Source organism: Balaenoptera physalus (assembly GCF_965194825.1).
Source record: "Balaenoptera physalus genome assembly, chromosome: 6".
Taxonomy (NCBI): Eukaryota; Metazoa; Chordata; class Mammalia; order Artiodactyla; family Balaenopteridae; genus Balaenoptera; species Balaenoptera physalus.
The window spans coordinates 130,223-136,567 of record NC_138885.1 but is presented as its reverse complement, the minus strand read 5'-3'; positions in this window follow the sequence as shown (position 1 = coordinate 136,567).

Sequence of the window (6,345 nt, the reverse complement as noted above, 5' to 3'; positions counted from 1 at the left end):
TCCCAGCAGGAGCGCTCCAATCCATCCTGTCTCACGCTGCAGCTTAGAAATGAATCTGGGGGCTTGTACTCCAACAACCAAGGAGCAGACCCTGCCCCTGACAGAGCTGTGACAACCACAGAGCAAAGAGGCCCCATTCCATATCCAGTGCAGGCAGTGGTCACCACAACACCAGTCATACCCCCATCAAGGAGGTACTGGTCACACACACTGAGGAAAGATGTGGTGGGCATTCATACTAAAAACAGCCATTGTACCAAAAATATTAAATTCACACAGGCTACAGAGGGATGCTTGTACATAAAAACAGCCCTCCAAGACCAAAGTAGATAATTGTTTCTCCTAAACTCATAGATTAAGAGAAATATAAGTAAAATGAAGAATCAGAGGAAGAGCTCACAATTAAAAGATAAAGTGAATTTCTCTGAAAGAACAAACAATAAAACAGACCTATTCAGGCTGATAGACACCAAGTTCAAAAAAGAGATAATGAAAATATTGAGGGAATTAAGAAGAGCTAGTGACAGAAATGCAGATTATTGTAAAAAGAAACTAGGAAGTGAAGAGGAAGCGAGAAAAATTAGAAAACTCATTTGTCAAGACAAAAGCTGAGCTAAAGGTAATGAATAACAGAATTAATAATGTGGAAGAATGAATAAGTGATCTGGAAGATAGAGTAATGAAAAATCACCCAATCAGAACAGCAGACAGAAAGCCAAATGAAAAAATAAATAAATAAAAGCAATATAAGAGACTTATGAGATATTATAAAGCATGTCGATCTACACATAATAGGGATCCCCAAAGGAGAAAAAAGAGAAATGGGGATCAAAAATGTATTTGAAGAAAGAATGAAAAGTTCCCAAACCTAAAGATGGAAACAGATATACAGGTACATAAAGCACAGAGGGTCCCAAACAAGATGAACACTAACAGACCTACACCAAAACATATTATAATTAAAATGGCAAATGTTAATAGGAAATAATAAAAATCAGAGAGTAAATAAATAAGAGATTTAAAAAATAGAAAAAATCAATAAACCAAAAGACGGTTATTTGAAAGGGTAAACAAAATTGACAAACCTCTGGCCAGGCTCACCAAGAAGAAAAGAGGGAGGAGCCAAATAAATAAAATAAGAAATAAAAGAGGAGAAACTACAACTGATACCACAGAAATAACAACAACAATCAAAAAAAAAAAAAACAACATGAGAATACTGTGAACAATTATATGGCAACAAATTGGACAACCTAGAAGAAATGGGTAAGTTTCTAGAAACATACAGCCCACCAAAACTGAATCAAGAAGAAATAGACAAATTTGAACAGACCTATCACTAGAAGTGAAATAGGATCAGTAAATTAAAAAATTCCCTACAAGCAAAAAAGTCCAGGACCAGATGGCTTCACAGGCAAATTCTACCAAACATACAAAGAAGAACTTATACCAATTATTTTCAACCTCTTCCAAAAGATTGAACAGGAAGGAATACTCCCAAAGTCATTCTGTGAAGCCACCATCACCCTGATACCAAAACCAGACAAAGATGCTACCAAAAAAAAAAAAAAAAAAAATTAAGGCCAGTATCTGTGATGAATATAGATGCAAAAACTATCAAAAAAATTAGCAAACCAAATTAAATAACACATAAAAAATCATATACCATGACCACATTGGATTTATCCCAGGGTCACAAAGATGATTCAACATACACAAATCATTGTGATATACCACATCAACAACAAAAAAAGACAGGATCCACATGATCATCTCAAGAGATGCAGAAAAAGCATTTCCTAATATTCAACATTCATTCATGATAAAAACCCTTCCAAAAGTGGGCATAGAGGGAACATATCCTAAAATAAAAAAAGCTATTTATGACAAACCCACAGCCAGTATAATAATGGTAAAAAGCTTAAAGCCTTCCCACTAAAATTTGGAACAAGACGAGGATGCCCAGTCTCACCACTTCTCTTCAACATAGTATTGGAAGTCCCAGCCACAGCAATCAGACAAGAAAAAGAAAATGTATCCAGATTGGAAGGGAAGAGGTAAAATTGTCATTATATGCAGATGATATGATACTATAAATAGAAAACTCTAAAGACTCCACACAAAAACTCCTAGAACTGATAAACAAATTCAGCAAGGTAGCAGGATACAAGATTAACATACAGAAATCAGTTGCATTTGTTTACATTAGCAATGAAATATCAAAAAGGGAATGTAAACAAACAATCCCTTTTAAAATCATATCATAAAATAAAATACTTAGGAGTAAACCTCACCAAGTAGGTGAATGACTTATAGGCTGAGAACTACAAAACATTAATAAAGGAAATTGAAGATGATTCAAAGAAAGGGATATTCCATGCTCTTGGATTAATATTGTTAAAATGGCCATAATACCCAAAGCAACCCACAGATTTAATGTGATCCCTATAAAATTATCCATGACACTTTTTTACAGAACTAGAACAAAAAATCCTAAAATGTATATGGAACCATAAAAGACCCAGAGTTGTCAAAGCAACCTGAGGAAAAAGAGCAAAGCAGGAGCCATAAACCCTTGCAGACTTCAGACAATATTACAAAGCTATAGGAATCAAAACAGGGTGGTACTGGCACAAAAACAAACATATGGATCAATGGAATAGAATAGAGAGCCCAGAAATAAACCCATACACCTACCGCCAGTTAATCTTAGACAAAGGAGATGAGAATATACAATAGGGAAAAGACAGTCTCTTCAGCAAGTGGCGCTGGGAAAGTTGGACAATGAGATACCACTTTACACCAGTCAGAATGAACATCATTAAAAAGCATACAGATAACAAATACAGGAGAGGGTGTGGAGAAAAAGGAACCCTTCTACACTGTTGGTGGGAATGTAAATTGGTGCAGCCACTATGGAAAACAGTATGGCAGGTCCTCAAAAAACTAAAAAGAGAGTTGCCATATGCTGCAGCAATCCCACTCCTGGGCATATATCCAGACAAAACTATAATTTGTATAATACTAACATGCACCCCTGTGTTCATAGCAGCACTATTTACAATAGCCAATACATGGAAACAACATAAATGTCCATTGACAGATGAATAGATAAAGAAGATGTAGGGGGGGGTGTGTGTGTTTGTGTGTGTGTGTGTGTGTAGTGGAATACTACTCAGCCATAAAAAAGAATGAAATAATTCCTTTTACAGCTACATGGATGGAACTAGAGATTATCATACTAAGTGAAGTAAGTCAGAAAGACAAATACCATATGGCATCACTTATATGTGGAATCTAAAATATGACACAAATTAACTTATCTAGGAAATAGGAACAGAGTCACAGACATAGAGAGCAGACTTGTGGTTGCCAAGGGAGAGAAAGAGTGAGGGAGGGATGGATTGGGATTAGCAGGTTCAAACTATTATATATAGACTAGATAAACAACAAGGTCCTATCATATAGCACAGGGAACTATATTAAATATCCTATAATAAACCATAATGGAAAAGGACATGAAAATGTATATGTATGTGTAACTGAATCACTTTGCTATACAGCAGAATTTAACACAACCTTGTAAATCAACTATACTTCAATAAAATAAATTCTAAAAAAATCTATGTTCTTCACATAAAAAAGTCATAAAGTCTCAGAGACAAAAATCCTATACCTCTTTCTCCATGTGGGGATGAGACAGAACACTACTTGACCACTAAACAACACCCCTGCAACCTTCTGTTCTTCCCTCTATTTAATGCTAACGTTGTACATGTGCCAATACACGTGCATCTTTTATTTTCAGTCAGATATTTGTTTCTAAAAATTACCATCTTGACAAATGTATATCTAGGTCATTGGGTTTTATTTTTGTTTCTTTACAGAGATACACTGGTGAATATTTCCCTTTCACTAGTGATGCTGCTGTGAATACTTTTAGGCACATATCTTTGTTGTCATAAACAGAACGCAAGGAATGGAGTTGCTGCTGCATCTTTTTGTGCATCTTCAAGTTTACTCTATCAGACCATTTTTTCTGTCTTCCAAAATGATTAAATCCATCCTACCAGCACTAACCTGGAGGAGAGTCTCCATTTTCCCACATCTATACTCCTCTGGTTAATGTCCAAATTTTTATGAATTATATGTATATGATATGTTACTGTTGATTTTATTTACATTTATTTGATTACTAATGATGCTGTTTATAGTGGAATATATTGCCCACCACCTTTAGTTACTTCTTTGCAAATTGCTTGGTTGTAGTCATAATTCTATTATTTGTGAGTTATTTTCAATTGTTTATAAAGTTGTATTTTTAAAAAGTCTATTCTGGACCTTATTTTGTTCTGGATAATGGTTATTTACAATATATCCTTCTACTTTAAAGATTAAACTATTTCAAGACAGGATTTACTACTTTAATGTTGCAGAGTATGAATCTACTCTTTGTAGTTTGTATTTTGTATCTTTCTAAATAAATCTTCTCCTGTTCTGAAGTCATAGTGTTTATTTTAAAATTTGCATTGAATGTTTTCATATTTCATTCTTATCACTTGATCCATCTAGCATTCATTTATGTAAATAATGTAGGGATATATTAAAGTTTTATCCATCCATTATCAGAACCAACTCATATATTTCAGTGTTTATTATATATGAATGTCTGTTTAAGGGCTATGTGTTCTGTTTCATGAATCTTATTGCTATTATTATTCCATCGTCACCTTCTTTTCATTACTATTTTGTTACAACAGATCACCCTATATGTTAGGGTAAGTTGTTTCTTCAAATATTTCTTTGCTCCTTTTGGCCCTGTACTTCTGTTAATTTTTCAACAATCTGGTGATTTTCCAGAAAAATCCATTGATATGTTGATTGGAACTGATGGAATCATACATTGGTTTGGAGAGAATTATTTATCACTTTTTCTAAATATGGATTTGGGTAGGGATGGGCTGGAGGTAGCCCATCTGGCACAAATTTTAACATTTAAATTATTTTTCCCCCTTTTTGGTCACCTTCCTAGAGGATCACACAAAACATATAGATGCATGGACTGGATAGTCGATGTAGCCTAGATGGTGGTAGGAAAACGTGGGGAGGGAACAGCTAAATCCCATGCACAGTTCTCTACTGATGGGCATTCACGTTTTTTTCCCACTTTTGACATAAATATTGCTTCAGTGTCATTTAACATACCTTTTGCATATTTAACCAAGCATATCTGATGGATAAATTCCTAGAAGTGGAATTTTGTCTTCAAAATGTTGATGTGGCCAGACTGGCCTCCAAAAGGTTGCATCAGTTTCCACAGTCTGTCAGTGTTAGTGCCTGTTTCCCTACATCATCACAAACACTGGGCCTTATCAGACTTACTAACATTTACCAACCTGCTAGATACAGCATGTTATTTTCATCTCATTAATTATGACTGAAGTAGTGTGTCTGTCTTTTCAAATATTATTAGCCATTTGTGTAGTTTTTGGTTAATTGTTCTCTCCGTTTCTCCATTCTTACATAGAAATGATCATTTACCTTCTCTATAATGTTTGATTGATTGGTTGCTTTATTTTTTTAAACATTTTATTATGGATAAATTTAAGCATATACAAAAAAATATACAGGCACATGAAAAGATACTCAACATTGCTAATTATTAGAGAAATGCAGATCAAAACTACAATGAGGCATCACCTCACACTGGTCAAAATGGCCACCATCAAGATGTCTACAAATAATAAATGCTGGAGAGGGTGTGGAGAAAAGGGGACCCTCCTACACTGTTGGTGGGAATGTAAACTGGTGCAGCCACTGTGGAGAACAGTATGGAGGCTCCTCAAAAAAAACCTAAAAATAAAGTTACTGTATTATCCAGCAATCCCATTCCTGGGCATATCCGGCAAAGACGAAAGCTCTAATTTGAAAAGATACGTGCACCCCAGTGTCATAACAGCACTGTTTACAGTAGCCAAGATGTGGAAGCAACTTAAATGTCTATTGACAGATGAATGGATAAAGAAGATGTGGTACATATATACAATGGATTATTACTAAGACATAAAAAGTAATGAAATAATGCCATTTGTAGCAACATGGATGGATCTAGAGATTATCATACTAAGTGAAGTAAATCAGACAGAGAAATATATCATATGATATCAGTTATATAAGGAATCTAAAACTGGTACAAATGAATTTATTTACAAAACAGAAATAGATTCATAGACACAGAAAAGAAATTTATGGTTGCCAAAGGGGAAAGGGGTGGGCGAGGGATAAATTAGGATTGGGATTAACAGATACACACTACTAAATATAAACAACAAGGACCTACTCTAT